Source organism: Balaenoptera physalus, assembly GCF_965194825.1.
Source record: "Balaenoptera physalus genome assembly, chromosome: 15".
In the NCBI taxonomy this organism is placed as follows: domain Eukaryota; kingdom Metazoa; phylum Chordata; class Mammalia; order Artiodactyla; family Balaenopteridae; genus Balaenoptera; species Balaenoptera physalus.
This window is the reverse complement of record NC_138894.1, coordinates 19,545,801-19,569,011: the sequence shown is the minus strand read 5'-3', so window position 1 is coordinate 19,569,011 and position 23,211 is coordinate 19,545,801. Positions and strand designations below refer to the sequence as shown.

Here is a 23,211-nt window from a genome sequence, read left to right as displayed (position 1 = left end):
CTATGGATTCTTGATGGAAGTAGAAGTAATTCCTATTGCTACATCAATGATTCTGTTATGGAAAACTTGGTCAAAGACTTAACAACATTAAGCTAATAGAGATCTTAAAATCTGTCTTTCTCTGATATAATATGCCTCTCTGATTCCAACATCACAACTTCACAGAGAACATAAAAGCTTCATTTGGGATCTCTAACTGTATAAGGATGAATCTTATCAGGCATACAATATTCTAGAGAATCAATTGATAGTAATTCCACTACAAATGCTTCTAAATGTGGTTAAGAAGAATATAGTTACAAACTTGGAAATAAATCAGTGTGTATCAAGTTCTTTTTACTTCATACTGGGATATTACTTATAAACTTGCTAAAGAATTATTTAATTGTTGGAGAATAATGTTTGTCTTTGATATTTACGATTTTAGTAGAGATCAGATACTATCAAGAATCCTGTTAAATTGTAGATTTATGTCTGATAGGAATGATAACCGCAAGGGTTTTGGTTTTATTGTAATGGAAGACATTAACCAATTATATCTAACAGCAATCTTTTTCTAATACTCTTTTTTTCTATTGCATTTACTGATGGGCTGATAAACTTTTGTTTCTCAAATGCTCTTGGAATCAGCATTACAATTTTATTTGTTCACTGTTTGATTAGTGAGTTGAATAAAATCTTTGACACGTTTGTTACATATTCTTATGAGAATCAGGTTCTTATATTTTGAAAACTACACTTCGACAAATCAAGAAGTTGTTTTCTGATATATTTACTTTAAATATTTAATTAAAATATATTGCATGCTTACATGCTTTTAAAAATTTCACTGAACAAATAAAGGAAATAAACAACTTTTATCCTCAAAATCCCCCCTGACTAATAGAACTCACAGATAATTGTTATCAAATTGATTTATAATATTTTAGATCTTTTTTTAGAAAATGAATTACATGTAAACTCTTACCTAAATACACACACACACACACACACACCCTGTCTTTTGTTTTTTTTTTAACTTCACAAGTCTTTATTTATTTATTTATTTATTTAAACATCTTTATTGAAGTATAATTGCCTTACAATGGTGTGTTAGCTTCTGCTTTATAACAAAGTGAATCAGTTATACACATACAATATGTTCCCATATCTCTTCCCTCTTGCATCTCCCTCCCTCCCACCCTCCCCATCCCATCCCTCTAGGTGGTCACAAAGCACCGAGCTGATCTCCCTGTGCTATGTGGCTGCTTCCCACTAGCTATCTATTTTACATTTGGTAGTGTATATATGTCCATGACACTCTCTTACCCTGTCACATCTCACCCCACCCCCTCCCCATATCCTCAAGTCCATTCTCTAGTAGGTCTGTGTCTTTATTCCCGTCTTGCCACTAGGTTCCTCATGGCCTTTTTTTTTTTTTTTCCTTAGATTCCGTATATATGTGTTAGCATACTGTATTTGTTTTTCTCTTTCTGACTTACTTCACTCTGTAAGACAGACTCTAACTCCATCCACCTCATTACAAATACTTCCATTTCATTTCTTTTTATGGCTGAGTAATATTCCATTGTATATATGTGCCACATCTTCTTTATCCATTCATCTGTCGATAGACATTTAGGTTGCTTCCATGTCCTAGCTATTGTAAATAGAGCTGCAATGAACATTTTGGTACATGACTCTTTTTGAACTATGGTTTTCTCAGGGTATATGCCCAGTAGTGGGATTGCTGGGTCGTATGGTAGTTCTATTTGTAGTTTTTTAAGGAACCTCCATACTGTTCTCCATAGTGGCTGTATCAATTTACATTCCCACCAACAGTGCAAGAGTGTTCCCTTTCCTCCACACCCTCTCCAGCATTTATTGTTTCTAGATTTTTTGATGATGGCCATTCTAATTGGTGTGAGATGATATCTCACTGTAGTTTTGATTTTCATTTCTCTAATGATTAATGATGTTGAGCATTCTTTCATGTGTCTGTTGGCAATCTGTATATCTTCTTTGGAGAAATATCTATTTAGGTCTTCTCCCATTTTTGGATTGGGTTGTTCGTTTTTTTGTTATTGAGCTGCATGAGCTGCTTGTAAATCTTGGAGATTAATCCTTTGTCAGTTGCTTCATTTGCAAATATTTTCTCCCATTCTGAGGATTGTCTTTTGGTCTTGTTTATGGTTTCCTTTGCTGTGCAAAAGCTTTTAAGTTTCATTAGGTCCCATTTGTTTATTTGTGTTCTTATTTCCATTTCTCTGGGAGCTGGGTCAAAAAGAATCTTGCTGTGATGTATGTCATAGAGTGTTCTGCCTATGTTTTCCTCTAAGAGTTTGATAGTATCTGGCCTTACACTTAGGTCTTTAATCCATTTTGAGTTTATTTTTGTGCATGGTGTCAGGGAGTGTTCTAATTTCATACTTTTACATGTATCTGTCCAATTTTCCCAGCACCACTTATTGAAGAGGCTGTCTTTTCTCCACTGTATATGCTTGCCTCCTTTATCAAAGATAAGGCGACCATATGTGTGTGGGTTTATCTCTGAGCTTTCTATCCTGTTCCATTGAGCTATATTTCTGTTTTTGTGCCAGTACCAAACTGTCTTGATTACTGTAGCTTTGTAATATAGTCTGAAGTCAGGGAGCCTGATTTCCCCAGCTCCATTTTTTGTTCTCAAGATTGCTTTGGCTATTTGGAGTCTTTTGTGTTTCCATACAAATTGTGAAATTTTTTGTTCTAGTTCTGTGAAAAATGCCAGTGGTAGTTTGATAGGGATTGCATTGAATCTGTAGATTGCTTTGGGTAGTAGAGTCATTTTCACAATGTTGATTCTTCCAATCCAAGAACATGGTATATCTCTCCATCTATTTGTATCATCTTTAATTTCTTTCATCAGTGTCTTATAATTTTCTGCATACAGGTCTTTTGTCTTCTTAGGTAGGTTTATTCCTAGATATCTTGTTCTTTTTGTTGCAATGGTAAAAGGGAGTGTTTTCTTAATTTCACTTTCAGATTTTTCGTCATTAGTGTATAGAAATGCAAGAGATTTCTGTGCATTAATTTTGTATCCTGCTACTTTCCCAAATTCATTGATTAGCTCTAGGAGTTTTCTGGTAGCATCTTTAGGATTCTCTATGTATAGTATCATGTCATCTGCAAATAGTGACGGCTTTACTTCTTCTTTTCCGATTTGGATTCCTTTTATTTCTTTGTCTTCTCTGATTGCTGTGGCTAACACTTCCAAAACTATGTTGAATAATAGTGGTGAGAGTGGGCAACCTTGTCTTGTTCCTGATCTTAGTGGAAATGGTTTCAGTTTTTCACCATTGAGGAGGACAATGTTGGCTGTGGGTTTGTCATATATGGCCTTTATTATGTTGAGGAAAGTTCCCTCTATGCCTACTTTCTGCAGGGCTTTTATCATAAATGGGTGTTGAATTTTGTCGAAAGCTTTCTCTGCATCTATTGAGATGATCATATGGTTTTTCTCCTTCAATTTGTTAATATCGTATATCACATTGATTGATTTGCGTATATTAAGAGTCCTTGCATTCCTGGGATAAACCCCACTTGATCATGGTGTATGATCCTTTTAATGTGCTGTTGGATTCTGTTTGCTAGTATTTTGTTGAGGATTTTTGCATCTATGTTCATCAGTGATATTGGCCTGTAGTTTTCTTGCTTTGTGACATCTTTGTCTGGTTTTGGTATCAGGGTGATGGTGGCCTCATAGAATGAGTTGGGGAGTGTTCCTCCCTCTGCAATATTTTGGAAGAGTTTGAGAAGGATAGGTGTTAGCTCTTCTCTAAATGTTTGATAGAACTCACCTGTGAAGCCATCTGGTCCTGGGCTTTTATTTGTTGGAAGGTTTTTCATCACAGTTTCAATTTCAGTGCTTGTGATTGGTCTGTTCATATTTTCTATTTCTTCCTGGTTCAGTCTCGGCAGTTTCTGCATTTCTAAGAATCTGTCCATTTCTTCCAGGTTGTCCATTTTATTGGCATAGAGTTTCTGGTAGTAATCTCTCATGATCTTTTGTATTTCTGCAGTGTCAGTGGTTACGTCTCCTTTTTCATTTCTAATTCTATTGATTTGAGTCTTCTCCCTTTTTCTCTTGATGAGTCTGGCTAATGGTTTATCAATTTTGTTTATCTTCTCAAAGAACCAGCTTCTAGTTTCATTGATTTTTGCTATTGTTTCCTTCATTTCTTTTTCATTTATTTCTGACCTGATCTTTATAATTTCTTTCCTTCTGCTGGCTTTGAGGTATTTTTGTTCTTCTTTCTCTAATTGCTTTAGGTGCAAGGTTAGGTTGTTTATTCGAGATGTTTCCTGTTTCTTGATGTAGGCTTGTATTGCTATAAACTTCCCTCTTAGCACTGCTTTTTCTGCGTCCCATAGGTTTTGGGTCATCGTATCTCCATTGTCATTTGTTTCTAGGTATTTTTTGATTTCCCCTTTGATTTCTTCAGTGATCACTTCGTTATTAAGTAGTGTACTGTGTAGCCTCCATGTGTTTGTATTTTTTACAGATCTTTTCCTGTAATTGATATCTAGTCTCATAGCGTTGTGGTCAGAAAAGATACTTGATACGATTTCAATTTTCTTAAATTTACCAAGGCTTGATTTGTGACCCAAGATATGATCTATCCTGGAGAATGTTCCATGAGCACTTGAGAAAAATGTGTATTCTGTTATTTTTGGGTGGAATGTCCTATAAATATCAATTAAGTCCCTCTTGTTTAATGTATCATTTAAAGCTTGTGTTTCCTTATTTATTTTCATTTTGGATGATCTGTCCATTGGTGAAAGTGGGGTGTTAAAGTCCCCTACTATGATTGTGTTGCTGTCGATTTCCCCTTTTATGGCTGTTAGTATTTGCCTTATGTATTGAGGTGCTCCTATGTTGGGTGCATAAATATTTACAACTGTTATACCTTCCTCTTGGATCGATCCCTTGATCATTATATAGTGTCCTTCTTTGTCTCTTGTAATAGTCTTTATTTTAAAGTCTATTTTGTCTGATATGAGAATTGCTACTCCAGCTTTCTTTTGATTTCCATTTGCATGGAATATCTTTTTCCATCCCCTCACTTTCAGTCTGTATGTGTCTCTAGGTCTGAAGTGGGTCTCTTGTAGACAGCATATATATCGGTCTTGTTTTTGTATCCATTCAGCCAGCCTGTGTCTTTTGGTGGGAGCATTTAATCCATTTACATTCAAGGTAATTATCGATATGTATGTTCCTATTCCCATTTTCTTAAATGTTTTGGGTTTGTTATTTTAGGTGTTTTCCTTCTTTTGTGTTTCTTGCCTAGAGAAGTTCCTTTAGCACTTGTTGTAAAGCTGGTTTGGTGGTGCTGAACTCTCTCAGCTTTTGCTTGTCTGTAAAGGTTTTAATTTCTCCATCGAATCTGAATGAGATCCTTGCTGGGTAGAGTAATCTTGGTTGTAGGTTTTTCTCCTTCATCACTTTAAGTATATCCTGCCACTCCCTTCTGGCTTGCAGAGTTTCTGCTGAAAGATCAGCTGTTAACCTTATGGGAATTCCCTTGTGTGTTATTTGTTGTTTTTCCCTTGCTGCTTTTAATATGTTTTCCTTATATTTAATTTTTGACAGTTTGATTAATATGTGTCTTGGCGTGTTTCTCCTTGGGTTTACCCTGTATGGGACTCTCTGTGCTTCCAGAACTTGATTAACTATTTCCTTTCCCATATTAGGGAAGTTTTCAACTATAATCTCTTCAAATATTTTCTCAGTCCCTTTCTTTTTCTCTTCTTCTTCTGGGACCCCTATAATTCGAATGTTGGTGCATTTAATGTTGTCCCAGAGGTCTCTGAGACTGTCCTCAGTTCTTTTCATTCTTTTTTCTTTATCCTGCTCTGCTGTAGTTATTTCCACCATTTTATCTTCCAGGTCACTTATCCTTTCTTCTGCCTCAGTTATTCTGCTATTGATCCCATCTAGAGTATTTTTAATTTCATTTATTGTGTTTTTCATCGTTGCTTGGCTCCTCTTTAGTTCTTCTATGTCCTTGTTAAATGTTTCTTGCATTTTGTCTATTCTATTTCCAAGATTTTGGATCATCCTTACTATCATTATTCTGAATTCTTTTTCAGGTAGACTGCCTATTTCCTCTTCATTTGTTAAGTCTGGTGTGTTTTGACCCTGCTCCTTCATCTGCTGTGTGTTTTTCTGTCGTCTCATTTTGCTTATCTTACTGGGTTTGGGGTCTCCTTTTCACAGGCTGCAGGTTCGTAGTTCCTGTTGTGTTTGGTATCTGTCCCCAGTGGCTAAGGTTGGTTCAGTGGGTTGTGTAGGCTTCCTGGTGGAGGGAACTAGTGCCTGAGCTCTGGTGGATGAGGCTGGATCTTGTCTTTCTGGTGGGCACGTCTACGTCTGGTGGTGTATTTTGGGGTGTCTGTGGCCTTATTATGATTTTAGGCAGCCTCTCTGCTAATGGATGGGGCTATGTTCCTGTCTTGCTAGTTGTTTTCCATAGGGTGTCCAGCACTGTAGCTTGCTGGTCGTTGAGTGAAGCTGGGTCTTGATGTTGAGATTGAGATCTCTGAGAGATTTTTGCCATTTGATATTACGTGGAGCTGGGAGGTCTCTTGTGGACCAGTGTCCTGAAGTTGGCTCTCCCACCTCAGAGGCACGGCCCTGATGTCTGGCTGGAGCACCAAGAGCCTTTCATCCACACGGCTCAGAGTAAAAGGGAGAAAAAATAGAAAGAAAGAAAGAAAGAGGCTATAATATAGTGAAGTAAAATAAAGCTATTATAAAGCAAAGCTATACAGACATAATCTCACCCAGAAGCATATACATATACACTCAAAAAAAAAAGGAAAAGGGGAAAAATTAATATATCCTGCTCCCAAAGTCCACCTCCTGATTTGGGACGATTCGTTGTCTATTCAGGTATTCAACAGATGCAGGCACATCAAGTTGTTTGTGGAGTTTTAATCCGCTGCTTCTGAGGCTGCTAGGAGAGATTTCCCCTTCTCTTCTCTGTTCGCACAGCTCCTGGGGTTCAGCTTTGGATTTGGACCCACCTCTGCGTGTAGGTCGCCTGAGGGCGTCTATTCCCTGCCCAGACAGGACAGGGTTAAAGGAGCAGCTGCTTCGGGGGCTCTGGCTCACTCAGGCCGCGGGGAGGGAGGGGTACAAAGGAGGCGGGGCGAGCCTGCGGCGGCAGAGGCCGGTGTGACTTTGCACAAGCCTGAGGCGCGCAGTGCATTCTACCGGGGAAGTTGTCCCCGGATCACGGGACCCTGGCAGTGGCGGGCTGCACAGGCTCCCGGGAGGGGCGGTGTGGGGAGTGACCTGTGCTCACACACAGGCTTTTTGGAGGCGGCAGCAGCAGCCCCAGGGTTTCACGTCCGTCTCTGGGGTACGTGCTGATCGCCGCGGCTCGCACCCGTCTCTGGAGTTCCTTTAGGCGGCGCTTTTAATCCCCTCTCCTCGTGCACCAGGAAACAAAGAGGCAAGAAAAAGTCTCTTGCCTCTTCGGCAGCTCCAGACCTTTTCCCTGACTCCCTCCGGGCTAGCTGTGGTGTGCTAACCCCTTCAGGCTCTGTTCATGCCGCCAACCCCAGTCCTCTCCCTGCGATCCTACCTAAGCTGAGCCTCAGCTCCCAGCCCCGCCCGCCCCGGCGGGTGAGCAGACAAGCCTCTTGGGCTGGTGAGCCCTGCTCAGCGCCGAGCCTGTGTGCGGGAGTCTCTCCTTTTTTTCCTCTGCGCCCCTGTTGCTGTGGGGTCTGCGCTGATAGCCGCGGCTCACGCCTGTCTCTGGAGTTCGTTTAGGTGGCACTCTGAATCCCCTAGCCTCGTGGACCAGAAAACAAAGAGGGAAGAAAAAGTCTCTTGCCTCTTCGGCAGCTGCAGACTTTTTCCCGGACTCCCTCCGGGCTAGCTGTGGTGTGCTAACCCCTTCAGGCTGTGTTCATGCCGCCAACCCCAGTCCTCTCCCTGCGGTCCGACTGAAGCCGGAGCCTCAGCTCCCTGCCCCGCCCGCCCTGCCGGGTGAGCAGACATGCCTCTCGGGCTGGTGAGTGCTGCTCAGCACTGCTCCTCCGTGCGGGAATCTCTCCGCTTTGCTCTCCGCACCCCTGTGGCTGCGCTCTACTATGTGGCTCCGAAGCTTCCCCCCTCTGCCACCCGCAGTTTCCGCCCGCGAAGGGGCTTCCTAGTGCGTGGAAATCTTTCCTCCTTCACGGCTCCCTCCCACTGGTGCAGGTCCCGTCCCTATTCTTTTGTCTCTGTTACTTCTTTTTTCTTTTGCCCTACCCAGGTGCGTGGGGAGTTTCTTGCCTTTTTGGAGGTCGGACGTTTTCTGCCAGCGTTCAGTGGGTGTTCTGTAGGAGCAGTTCCACGTGTAGATGTATTTCTACTGTATCTGTGGGAAGGAAGGTGATCTCTGCGTCTTACTCTTCCGCCATCTTCTCTCCTCCCCACACACCCTGTCTTATGCCATGCCCTAAAGATAAGATACTACTGCTGGTTTAAATGTTTTCAAATTCAGTGAAAAACATGGTATCTAGTTCTTTTTCAAAATGTATATTTTTCTCAACATTATAAAAGTTTAAGCATATTTTCAAGAGCATAGTAGTCTTTTACATTTGTTCTTCTCTGAAATACAGAGTTATACTCTATGTATATAGTTCTATTTAGTTGCCCTTTTGTAAGTTATGTGAAGGAACTTACTATATGTTATGGATATTTATCATTTTCAAAATACAAATTGCAAGTACTTTTTTTTTTAAAAGATTTTTTGATGTAGACCAATTTTAAAGTCTTTATTGAATTTGTTACAATATTGTTTCTGTTTTATGTTTTGGTTTTTTGGCCACGAGGCATGTGGGATGTTAGCTCCCCAACTAGGGATCTAACCTGCACCCCCCTGCATTGGAAGGTGAAGTCTCAAACACTGAACCACCAGGGAAATCCCTGCAAGTACTTTCTTCTAGGTCATGTCTTGATTAAAAATTATATTGATTTTGAATGTAAAGGTACTTTTGTTTTACTTTTTATTGTTGAAATGTGTCATTTTCTATATTTTTAAATTTTCTGTGTCTTTATATATAATGCCTAATTTTAAAATCTCAGATCACTAATATATTTATCAAAAATGTAACATAAAATTTTATTTATAATATATATTATTGCAGTATTATTTATGGATCTTTTTCATATAAAATGCCAATCATTCCAGAAGACTTAAATGCAGTTATTTTTTAACAAGTGATTGTATATGAATTCATATACAAGGCAATGTTCCTATTTACTCTTACTAAAGTTCCTGGACTCTGTTCCATAGCATTGTAAAATTTATTTCCTATTAGGAAAACTAAAAACACTTCATGTTGCAAATTTTGATATGACTCCACCTTTTTTTTAAATAGGTGAAGATATGTTCTCAGTTAGAAATAAAACAAGTTGGCAATCAGCAAGAAACTGGGTACTGTCATACCTCAAGTTTTCCCAGATTTTTAAAAAATAATTAAATGTAATCCAAATACACCACCTCAGTCACTTGGGGGGATTTGCATTACATTCATTCACAGGGAAGGGAGAGACTTAATCTCATATACATTAGAATAATGAATAGTCACAAAATTAATTCAAAGTAAAAAGGAGATAATGACTTTGAATGTCTCTAATGGGGTCCTGATGGGTTTTTAAGTGAGTATATTAGGATGTTTCTCTTTCTGTTTCTCCCTGTCTCTGCCTCTGCCTCTATCTGTCTCTCTACCTCTGTGAGATGATTTTTTGACTTTGTTTGGTATTTTCCTTTTTTTTTTTTGGAACTAAAGAATGATTTTTCTTTTTTTTTAAAGAACGATTTTTATTTATTTATTTATTTTATTTCAAATGAAGCAGCTGACAAGGGATTAATCTCCAAAATATACAAACAGCTCATGCAGCTCAATATAAAAAAAAACAAAAACCCAATCAAAAAATAGACAGAAGACTTAAATAGACATTTCTCCAAAGAAGACATACAGATGATCAAGAAGCACATGAAAAGATGCTCAAGGTCACTAATTATTAAAGAAATGCAAATCAAAACTACAATGAGTTATCACTTCACACCAGTCAGAATGGCCATCCACAAAAAATCTACAAATAATAAATGTTAGAGAGGATGTGGAGAAAAGGGAACCCTCTTGCACTGTTTGTGGGAATGTAAATTGATACAACCACTATAGAGAACAGTATGGAGGTTCCTTAAAAAAACTAAAAATAGAACTACCATATGACCCAGGAATCCCACTATGGGTCATACACCCAGAGAAAACCATAATTCAAAAAGACACATGCACCCCAATGTTCATTGCAGCACTATTTACAATAGCCAGGATGTGGAAGCAACATAAGTGTCCATGGACAGATGAGTGAATAAAGAAGATGTGGTACATATATACAATGGAATATTACTCAGCTGTAAAAAGTATCAAAACTGGGTCACTTGTAGAGACATGGATGGACCTAGAGTTTGTCATACAGAGTGAAGTAAGTCAAAAAGAGAAAAACAACTATCGTGTATTAAGGCATATTGGAATCTAGGTACAGATGAACCTATTTGCAGGGCATGAATAGAGATGTAGATGTAGAGAATGGATGTGTGGACATGGGGGTTTGGAAGGGCGATGGGATGAATTGGGAGATTGGGACTGACATATATACACTACCATGTGGAAAATAGATAGCTAGTGGGAACCAGCTATAAATCACAGGAAGCTCAGCTTGGTGCTCTGTGGTGACCTAGATGGGTGGAATGGGGCAGGGGAAGGAGGTCCAAGAGGGAGGGAATATATGTATACATATAGCTGATTCACTTCACTGTACAGCAGAAACTAACACAACATTGTAAAGCAATTATACACCAGTAATTAAAAAAAAGAGAACCACACACACACAAAAAAGCCATTGGAAAGATTTGAGAGTTTTCACTGAAGTTAGAGAAGACAGAGTAGAGAATTCAATAGTCTTTTGTTCTTAATTTGTTTTTTAATCTCAGATTAATGTTATAGTTTATAAAATTATTTTTAATCATTGAGTTGTGAACTCATAGGGTTATTCAGTTCATTCAATCAATTATGAGAATATTTAGTTGATCTATTGGATATCACATTCCTAGGACAAGCTCTACTTGCTCATGATACATTATGCTTAATCAATTGTAATTAGACTTTACATGCTAAGGCTTTAATTTAAAAGTAAATGATACTTTGTAGTATCATTGGCTACAGATTAGTTTTATGTTTATCCTGTCCAATTGTAGGAATTAGTGATATCCTACACTCAGAGACTGAGTTGAAAAGTTATCTTTTGTTATGATTTCAAAAAGTTTATATATCGTAGGACATAATTTTTGAAAGTTTGTTAGGATGCATTGTAATACATTTTCCTTATTTGGGGGGTAGATTTTTGATAGCCTTTAAAGTATCTTTGATTTAATGAAATTGTCCCCTGAGTTTCTGTGCCTATTCTTGAGTAACTTTATGCTATGCGATCCTGCCAAATAAAAATATTAACCAAGATTCCCCCCAAATAAAAATATTAATCAAGATTTCCAAATTTATAATTTAATGTTTTCTATTCATCTGTGCTTATGCCCCTCTCTAATTCTCTATCTTTTATAAGTTGTTATTTTAGTGATTGATGTTACCTTTTCTGAAGACTTATATATGTTTTATCCAATCCAGCATAGACTTTATTAATTTCTGTTTTGATTATTCTCATCTTTATTAATTCCTTTCTTCAATTTTTTTCTGAATATTTATTGCTATGATTGCTTCTTGCTTCTTAAGCTTACTTGTTATTTTCACTTTTTCTTGTACTCTAGTAATTTTTTAAAATGCCTCATTTTCAAAATTATTTCTTAGTCCAATATTCTGTTTTTATTATGCAGTGCTCTCAATGTAGTTTATTTCCAAATAGTCCATAAATCATTTATTTTCTCATTAACCTAAGAAATACATTTGAAAATAGGTATGTGGGTGTATAGATGTGGTGTCACTAATCTTGGACTGAAAACAACATTATATATTTTAAATTGTATAGCTTTAGTAAAACTAGCTCTAAAATTTCAATTTTTAATCAGAAAATAATAATAAAAAACAAATACATTCCAATTTTTAGTTTCATCTCCAGTGTGTTTTTACATTGATAGCTCTTGCAAATAAGAGGAGTAAGCTTGGGACTTCCCTAGTGGCACAGCAGTTAAGAATCCGCCTGCTAATGCATGGGAAAGGTTTCACCCCTGGTCCAGGAAGATCCCACATGCCACGGAGCCACCAAGCCCTTGTGCCACAACTACTGAGCCCACACACCACAACTACTGAAGCCCATGCACCTGGAGCCCATGATCCACAACAAGAGAAGTCACTGCAATGAGAAGCCAGTGCACCGCAGCGAAGAGTAGCTCCCACTCGACACAACTAGAGAAAGCCCACAAGCAGCAACAAAGACAGATGCAGCCAAAAAAAAAAAAAAAAAAAGAGGAGCAAGCTTGGAAAATAATCATTCCTAACTCTAATGTCTGAAAATTATAGGGAAACAAAGGTTGCCAAGATATCCACTTATCCGTCAGAAGTAATGGATGTAGAAACACTTGCTAGTACAATTAAGACCTGTATTGGCATGTTGTCTAAGGATGCTTTGCTACTCCATGAAGCTGAATTAGCTCAGACTGATGACTGTTGTCAACAAATAGGGTGCTACTTTCAAATACTAATCCTACCATTCAATTAAGAACAGGAAGAGAATTTCCTGGTAAAAAATATAAAATCTTCAATATCTGCCAACATTTTTTTCCCAAGAGTGTTTCAATTCTTTGGTATATATTGTACTACTGTAAAGCCTCTGATATCACTCTAAAAATAATTAAAATGTATATAAAGTCACATTTTATTAGCTTCTCCTACACATTATTCATATAACATTACATTGTGTTAATAAAAGTATCAAAAGTTGACATGATTTATATTTTTGCATAAGTTTTTTGGATGTATGTAGTAAGTCACACCATTTATGGGTATTAGTGAGACATCACCTACCTCTCTAATTATTATTTTCAGTTTTTTTCTCATGTGTACACAAAATCTCTGTTTTTAATAAGAGGCATGTTACTTTTTATCAATTGTTCTGTATTGCAAATTCTCTCAAAACAGTGGTTTTATGGTTTTCCCACTTTTTTAGTAAAAGAAGCAAGGTTTTAAAGCCTTTCTTTCTTTCTTTCTTTTTCTTTCTTTCTTTCTTTCTTTCTTTCTTTCTTTCTTTCTTTCTTTCTTTCTTTCTTTCTTTCTTTCTTTCACATAATTATTAAAGTGTATGTTAAGGAGTCTTCTATATCCACGCTTGATTGAACCAAAGTGTTGTTAATAGAATAACTAAATAAGGCAATCCTCCCTGCCCCTGTAATTACTTACCTCTTGGCTGTAGCTAACTGTTATCACAGCTGATAAGGCAAATTGATCATGGTTAATTAGTTAATTGCTGCAGGCTAGTGGGCCTCAAACTTGATTGTATATTTGAATAATCAGGGAAGATTTTTACTTGTTCCCCTCATCCCATGCTGATCAGGAGAAATCTCAGATCAATAAAATAAAAATCCCTGGGGTGGACACCAGCCATCAGTGGTTTTTAATGCTCATCAGGTTAATCAATGTGCAGATAAATTTAAGAAACATCTTACTATTTCCTAAATCTTAAGTCTGATTCAGGGATAAATATATTTTTAGAAAAATGTGAGTGTGCTTAATCATTTTATCCCCACATTTTTCAATATTCCCAGCATTGTACCTCACATAGTGTAAGTTTTAAAATTTTGTTTATTAAAGCATCTATATACCTTGTGCCTTTGTTTGGAGGGTAAGTGGGTAAGAAATTGTGGATCCTTTTGAGTATATTACCTTCCAAATCACAATTGGATAAGTAATATCTATGAATAATTAGAAAATTAGGAAGAAATAGAGAAGGGGGAAATGAGAATAACTTTACAGTAAAGAAACCCCAAAACACTACCACAGCGAAGTGGTCAAGTTTAACATCAACGATAAAGCCAGATTGATATGATGAGATAAAAATGAAATTTACCTCTGTGTACTTTCTCCCAAAAACGTATAACCCAAGTCTAACCATAACAGAAACATTAGAAAAATCCAAATAAAGGGACAGTCTACAAAATATTTGACCAGAACTCCTCAAAACTCTCTAGATCACCACAAACAAGGAAAGTATGAGAAACTCACAATGAAAGGAGTCTAAAGAGACATGATGACTAAATGTAATATCATATCCTGAATGGGATCCTAGGCAAGGAAAATGGACATTAGGTTAAAAAACTAAGGACATCTAAATAAAAGATGGACATTAGTTAATAACACTCTATCATTATTGGTTCATTAATCGTGACAAATGTACCATACTAATATAAGATGCTACTATGGGAAGTCTCTGCATTACCCTTCCAATTTTCAGTAAATCTAAAACCCTTATGAAATAAAAAAGTTTAAGGAGAGATAACAGAATACAGAAAAATCTTTATACCCACTTTATGAAGGTAATATTGAGATCAGCTTTACTTGTAAAAAAGAATATGAAATTATGATATTACTTAAACTCTGTACATCTTTTGAGTGGCACTGGAAATTTCTACTAATTAGAAATATTTCACGAGTTCCACTATGCCAAAGACATTTTCTGGGTTTTATCATTCTTTGGCTTAACTAATACTTCTGATTAACTTCATGTGGATGATTTCCCAATCCATGTTCCTCCAGCCCTGCCTTCTCACATAATATCAAAAATCATATTTCTTTCTCCTGCAAATGCCTTTATAGATTTATTTATTTTATATTTGTACAGCAGTAATATGCTAGGAATTGTATAAATCACTATGCCTCACTATCTTATCCAAAATAAATTTGTTGTTCTTTGCCTTTTCTCCCAGAAAAATTCTGTATCTCTCAAAATTTCCCCAATTTTTCAACTTCAGAGTTAAATTATAGCTATTATTTTTCAAATCTTATAGCCTAGAGAAGTTACAAATCTTATTGATTTGCCCATAAAATATTTGTACATTTATCATTCATATGGATATCCTCCTCAACATCTTATGTGAGTTCTACAGCTACTGACATTTTCTTTAATAATATCTATGACCCCAGTTGTCTCTACCTTTAGTACAATCTCAACTTTCATTATCACATTTGCTCCACAAACAGCCTGCAATGACTCCTTATTTCCTGGCAAAGCAAGAAAGAATTTTGGATCTTGGCATTTAAAGTCTTTCATATTCTAACCCAAACTCTCAATCTTATTTCTTATTTTCCACAACATAAATGTCTTGCACTCAAAGTTAGCATCTTTTCAAATAAACATGTTTGTTTGCATTCCTGCTATTGTGGCTTTTTGCTTTTTAAAAAATTTCACAGCAAATCCTCCCTCATAATAATGGTTCTTTTCCTACCTCTGTGGTTTCTTCACTGGCCATTTTTCATCAAAACTCTAAATATTTTCTACCACAAATAATTTAGCCAAATTAGGTTATACCTTATTTTAGATGTTACTCAAAGTTGAATATAATCTTCTCAAAAACAGCTGTTGTTTTAAATGATTTTCAAATATCTGCCACCCTCCAAGGAGTTCTTTATGAAAATTTAAATGCCTTGGAGAGACATAAATAATTGTGACTAAGTTAACGTGGATTTATACGTTAAGAGAGACAATTTTTTTTGTTTGTTTCTGGAGTAGGTAATAGATTCTAGAGGGAATGGGAAATTAAATTGGGAAGAAAAATTCCAAAAATTGGGGAAATCAAGGGATAGGCAATGGAAGGCCAGAGTGAGAGATGAAAACAACCAAGTCACTAATTTGACAGCTCAAAACACACAGAAGAAAAGTAGGGAAACTGTAGTTGAGAAGTTAATGTGCACTATTCTAGTGTGTTCTCCTGTGAAAATATGAAATGCTCAGCTTTAGATCCTGTTCATACATTAAAGGAGAAAATACATTGACTCCAATCCTTGCAGGACTCCTGACTAGATGTGTTTCCTTTGTCATCAAATTTTCAGGTTTTCTAACTATCAAAGAGAGGAAAGAAGATAGGTAAGGTATCTTATCTCTGAAGGATCCAATTGGGATTGCTAAGTTTATTTATCCTGTACTTGAAATACTTCAAAGAGATGTCTGCATAGAATATATGACCTACTCTTGACTGGGACCTTAACTTTTCAGTTGATGCTTATATAGTTTTTTCTTAGTTACAAATGATACATCTATGCTCAGAGCTCTCTGAAGAAAACACATAGGAATATTATGAGAGAGTAAATAAAATGTAAAAGAAATATATCTTGAAGAAAAATTCTGCTGTTGTCTAGCATTTGCATTTGATACCCAAAACACATGACCTAAAGGCATTTTCTTATATCAAAATGCAACTTTAGACTCAGTAAATTTTTCTATAAATCTAGCTGCATTTAACGAAACATTAGAAAGATTTAAAGTCCATGAAGGTTGAGGATGCCATCAAGAAAACAGGCAAGGATAATAGTAAAATACCAAGCACAAATTACTGACACTAGGCTCTTTTCTCTCAATAAAAACAGTAGGTTGTGATGTTCTTATTAGAAGCTGATATATGAAGAAATATTTCTATGGATTAGTATAGTTTTAAAAGGTTTCCATTTAAAGTCTAGTTAATCATTTTTATACTGATACCATAGTGAATGTTTATTATCTTCTGGAAATAGTATTTTGCAAGTATATAGGACTAATTAGGATGAGTGAGCCTGTGGTGGCAGAATCAACCAGTCAGCAATTCTAGGTAGTCAGAAGGTGAATGAGGACACCAGGCATCTGGGAAGTAGTTAAGAACATGCTTGAAGGAAACAGAGTGAGAGATAAAGTATGAGGAAGAAAAGATAGATATGGCTGACCTACTTAGGTCTTGGCAAATTGGTAAGAACTAACTAAACAGATATAACCAAACAGAACTGTAGGAATTTAAGTTGAGGATCAATCTGGTAAACTATTATGAAAGAATGAACAATAAAGGAATATTTTTGGTCATTGATACTAAAGTCCAAAGTCAAATATCCACAGTATTCTCATTTGAAAATCTCCCATTTGGGGATGTATAATAAGGTCCACAAGCAAAGAGAATTTCAATGTAAGTAAATGAATTTGTTCTTTTGAATGAAATCCAACATTAAATTTAGCCATTCAGAAGCCACACTCACCATCATGATCCTAAATACACATATCGATGTACCTTTCAAGGCATGGATTTTTTTTTCAAGAATTTCAAGCAAACAGAAAAAATCAAATGGAAAAAAATATCTTCATTATGCTGAATATTTTCTTTTTGCTCCCTGTATTTTCTGAGAGGATACAGAAAGATCCTCTCAGATCTCTCAAGATCTGTATGGACTACATCAACAGTTGACTTCTCTGTCTTGTTATTGTGTATTGACCAGTGGGAAGCACTGGCAGGAAATATGGAAGTGGGAAGGGAGTGAGGAAGGGTTATTTATTTGCCTGAATTTCCCTGATAACTTTCATGTGTTGTTGCTATACCTAACAAAGACCACAAAATTTCTCCTTATAAAAGCTATCTTCATTGTTTTCTCCCTTTCCTTATCCCTTTAGGCCTAGTGTTAGTAATAGCTCCTTGCTGCTTCTAGTCTTGGGGTAATGCACTATCCTTTTGTTGTTGTTATTGTTGTTGTTTTCCTAAATCCTGCCCACAAGTTTGTAAATAATCCTTTTATTAGACTCTCCTCATTTACCTAAATTGAATGTGACGTATCTTACCCATTGGGACCCTAAGTTATACAAGTATAAACCACAAAATCAAAAAGAATCTTATGTTAAATGCAATAATCCCATGTATTTATTATGAAAAATATTGTTATTTAAGTAAAATTATAGTTATTATAATATCAAAAATTCAGATTTATAAAATTAGTACTTGCAAGTTATTGTAACTGTATGTCGGTATGAATTTAGTGATGAAAATGTCAAGTCAGATCAACAGCTAAGAACCTCAGTCACTAGGAATCACACCATCAAATATCTCCAGTTTGGCTGAGAGAAACAATTTCAGCATAGTCTTCACTACCACCCACCCATCCCCCTCATCCCAGGTGACATTAGAGGGAAATTAGAGAAGGAAGAGGAATAATCAAATTTGGCAAGAGCAGTGTTCATAAAGAAAAGTCAGTTTCTTCCCTTCTCCAAAACAGAGGCACAAAGGCTTCAGATGTAATGTATAAATATATAATTCACTAGCCATACAATTTTCTGATGTCCCTCTATTCTACTAAAAAAAATTGGGAAAGATATTTGTGAAGAAATGGTATTGAGGCAGGAGACAGATGGGCCCCCAGGGTAAATGGTTTGAGTTCGTTCCTTGTGAACTGATATTCCGAGACAGGAATAACAGGACAATTGAGAGAGGAGGCTGGGCCTTGCCCAAATAGAAGAAAAGAGACCACATATTCTTCATTTTTGAAGTCAGGAAACCTCCCTGACTACACATGCGCAGAAGGGCTCCTTGGAGGTCAAAAGGGGAGTGATGGTAACTGATGCCAACTGATGCTCACTTACCCATAGGCCTCTTCTCTGGAATCCATCTTGGCTAAGAGATGTGTGCGCATACATGGGAAAATCCTGAGCTATACCAAATACGGACTTTGAATGAGGCAAATCAAAATGATTGGCTAAAGGAAACCTGGAAGAAATGCCCCATAAAAGTGACTAAAAGTGCCATGAGGGCGTGGATCTGTCTCTGAGCCCTCCCTTGCGTTTATCCACACATACTCTTTTCTTCTCTTAATAAATACTTTATTGTTTCACTACTTTCCATTTTTGTGTGAATTCTTTCTCTGCAAAGCCATAGGGCCAGGGCCTTGTCACTGACCACTGGTCTAGTGGCTAGGATTCAGTGTTCTCACCATCGAGACCCAAACTCAGTCACTGGCCAGGAACTGAAACCCTGCTTGAAGCCTCTGCAGGTGGAGGCCCCCTGAGATCAGTATGATTGAGAAGAGTCAAAGTGAGAGGGAACGGTGATAATTCATCTTGATTTTAAGGTTCATGAGAGATACAGAATTAAGGTTTTATTGGTGCAAATACAGAACAGAATTGCAGAGACCCACAGAGGTATATGACTTAGAGGGCCCATGCTCTTAACCCAGTTGGAGTACTATAAACAAAAATGATTAAAAAGACTAAAAATTATGAATTCAGATGCCTTTAAGAAGATTGTTATCATCCAACAAGAAGTTGGTAATATATGTTAGAATACACAATACACAGACTGTGAACCTCCACTCACATTGTGGAAAGTATTGATACTTATAAGCAGGGAGTATAATATAAGAATCACCCTATTGTGTTAGCTAAGAATGTTATTTATTATAAATCAGTGCTCTATTATAAAGTTCCAATCAAAGGATATATATATATATATATACCCCATAACTGTATATTAATACCAATGACCAATACTCTATGGTTATAATCTTATGGAATATGCATACAGACTTCAAGCATATACATGACGCAGAGTTCAAGAGTAAATTTGATATCGATATAAACACACTTAAAATGGAAATGCAATATTTTATGTAAACAAAACCAAGAAAAGTCTCATGCAACATATTTAATTGAATGCTATTCTATGATTCATTAGTCTAATCAATCTTCCATTCTACCTAGAATTTCCATCTATAACATTGCCTTCCTATATTTATTTAAAATATTCAATTTATGAGTAAGTGGTTGTTTCATAAACTGTTGAAATCCACTATCAGTAGATTTCACTGATAAAAATCTTGTTTTTAAAGAAATGAAGTCTGGTATTATGAAATGACCACATAATTATCCTAAAATTTGGCTGTCTGTAACCACATGGTACACTTGTTCGTGACAGCAGGTCATTATATATAAGAAGATGTATGGCTTATACAATGAACATTTATTTACTGCAGTTCTAGAGTCTACAAGTCGAAGATCAGGATGAAAGCAGTGGTTTCTGTTGAGAGTCCTCTCCCTGACTTGTAAACCACCCCCTTCTGGCTGTGTGTTCACATACTTTTCCTCTTCTTATAAGGGCACTAATCCCATGGTTAGGACACCACCCATATAACCTCATCTAACCCTAATTACCTCCCAAAAGTCCCATCTCCAAATGCTTCACATTAGAGGTTAGGACTTGAACATATAAATTTAAGGGAGACACAAACATTTCATTCATAATAATATGACATGATTTTAATTCATACATTTTGTTAAAATTTATGGTTTAAAATGCCCTTGTCATTGTATTTAGAAATCCCAAGAAAACACAGTTGGTTTGTCAGTGTGCCTCTAAAACTGTCATGCTTAGAATTTAAATATGTTTTCAGGGTTTAAAACTTTTTTGAGATCAATTAAATTATTTCTTCTGACAATATGAGCATCATGCTGCATAGCTTTTATAATGTTTACATATTTCCTTTGGTTTACTTTAAATTGTGGCCAAAATGAAATTCCCCAGATGTTGTTCAGCTGCTGCCAAATTAGTTTAGTTTTGGTTTTTTAAGTCAAGTAATTTGTTGAGAAGAAGAACAGCAAAGACCAGAAGAGCTACTTCTTTCTATTTATTCTTTAAATGAGCCTGGCTTGCCCATGTAAATTTGCATTGAGAATTCAATTAAAACCATGGAAGATGTCTGCCCTATGCCTCTGGAATTTTTCTCTGCCACCTCCTGCTTACCCTCTCTGTCCCATTTTTAAAATTCATTTGCTCACTGACTTAAGTAAAATAGATTTTCCCCCAAACATGTCTTGAATTCTTAATGAGTCATAATACTCCTGTGACTAATCCATGAAGGTTTGATTTTCAATCTTCTTAGTAGATTACTTTATTTAAATAACACAGATTTGATCCCCCCAAAACCAGCAGAACCAGATAATTTCAATCCACTTGATTTTGATAATTTCAAATCTCTTGAGAATGAAAGAAGATATTATGGATAGTCACTAGAGGGCAATAGCATAAACTGGAACTGTCTCTCATAAACCAGCTGGTGTGGTCATACTTCAAAAGCCCAATTCTCACTTGATGATGTAAACAAATGAAAGGTTATTCTAGATTTTCCACTATAAAAAATACATCTTTGTAATAAAAAAAAATACACATTTCTGTGATGAGAGTAGAATATTCTGGTTCCTAATAATATGTTGACTTTAATATGAAATTGATTATTTGATCCTTACTAATATTTACTTTCATATTTTATGTTTGAGAAAATTCACCTGCTGAAAAGGTTAGTTCAATTCTGCCTATAATTTTTATCACATCAAGATAATCATTGTTTAGAAAAACATTTAAAAGTAAATAAAGCTTATTCTCAATCCATAAAGTCTGATTAGAGAACATTCATTTTATTTGCATAAACTGGAATTTGATAGTATATATGTTTAATATAAGCTTTGGTGTATCAAGATTTCTTTACTTCTCAATTTTATTACTGTTAGATGTTCCTCTTCCCCATTTTTTGTTTTACTAATGATTTATATAAGTATTCTTCTATGGTCAAACAATTGAGAAACACAGTATTTTAGTACAAGTATAATATCACTCCTATAATATTGCAAGAAGAAATATAATCAACAAAACTACATGATAAATAAGACATGAAGTTCATTTTTTAGATGGCCACAACTAATTACCACCCTTTTCATTAACATCTATTTCTCACCCAGTTTAGGGTCAACTTCTTCTGTAGACAATAGAAAATGGTACATAGTTCCTTTAATATAGATAAGGGATCCACAAAAATTATATGAAGTGAAGTAGCAGTAGCATTACCTGGGCAGAAGGGCCAATGTCTCTGCTCTTAGACCCTAAGAAAGCATCTGGAGCTCAGTGAAAATACATGATGAAAATGAGACTTCTGTCAAGAGTCTTAATCTTCCCATTTTTAGGGGTGGTATCTTCATGTCTTTTTCACATTTTAAGTTTAAGATATAGCGACAGAAAACTTATAAGATAAACACATTTTAAGAGACGCTTGACAGAATTAGACTGAAATCAAATCACTACAGACGTAATTGTACGACTTAATTCTGAATAATGAAATATTAGATAAGCTTTGTGTTTTAGAGCAAAATCCTAAGAATCATCTAAATCCACATACCCTCTTTTATTATTTAAGAAGTTTATTTAAATCATTTTTATTTAGCTAAAAAGAGAACTGAGAAGATACTATATTTCTTTTCCCTACTATTAAGAGATATATGTATATCTCAATTCCTGTGTGAACTCTTCCATTTCAATCCAAATAATCCAAAAACATAAAAATCAAAGTAAAATAAAGCACAAAAACTCCCACAACTACAATTAAACTCTCATTTTACCTGTCAAAAATAAAAAGACACAATTTCGAAGAATTCAGAAGGGAAAAAATAAAATGAACTCTGAATGTGTGTAACTAATTACCTCCCTTATAGACTAGACTAACATTTCTGCTAATTAATTCACTTAGAATTCAGAATCAACTAAGTCCTTTGTTAATAACTAAGGGTCCTTTTAAAGTGCATAAATGCTAAAGCTCTACAGCGCTGTCTATTCTACTGCCCCTAACATCAACATTATGTTGTAATAATCACTGAGGAACCAATGAATACTCATTGCAAATAGTCTCCTCTTACCAAATGATGCATAACAGAGGCATGCAAAAGGTGTATGAAAATTTAAGCTAAGCTCTGTTTAATTTTTAGCATGGAGGGGAAGGCAGAGGAGATAAATTTGATATCCTGTATAGATCACCCATTTTTTTCTGAAATGATTGAGCATAAAGGCCCAATGAAGCCTGATGCCAACAACTATGTATTTAGAGAGACAGTATGTTAGACCAGACATCTTCAGTGCACTATCTCTAGAACAGTGCTATACAAATAAATTATAAAATGAGCCACACATGTGAGCCATGTTTTTAATTTTAAATTTTGTAGTAGACACATTAAAAAGTAAAAAGAAGCATATATTTTATCCAACCCAATATATCCCAAATAATATAATTTCAGTAAAAAATTAATTTTATTCATGGAATATTTTGCATTTTTTCCATGTTAAGTCTTTAAAATGTGGTGTGTGGTTCAACAGCACGTATGAATAGACACATTTCAATTGTAGATAGCTACATATAACTAGTGACTATTGT

The 23,211-nt window shown here is 35.9% G+C and overlaps 1 long non-coding RNA gene across 1 annotated transcript in view; it reads right to left on the bottom strand.

The window, feature by feature from the left end:
* Positions 1-1,027: 1,027 nt before the first annotated feature.
* The window catches only part of LOC309643309, a 243,725-nt gene continuing 221,541 nt past the window's right edge, over positions 1,028-23,211 (bottom strand). Inside the window, exon 2 of the long non-coding RNA XR_014253676.1 lies at positions 1,028-1,423. This is a non-coding gene — a long non-coding RNA (uncharacterized lncRNA). The remainder of the gene's footprint in view (positions 1,424-23,211) is intronic.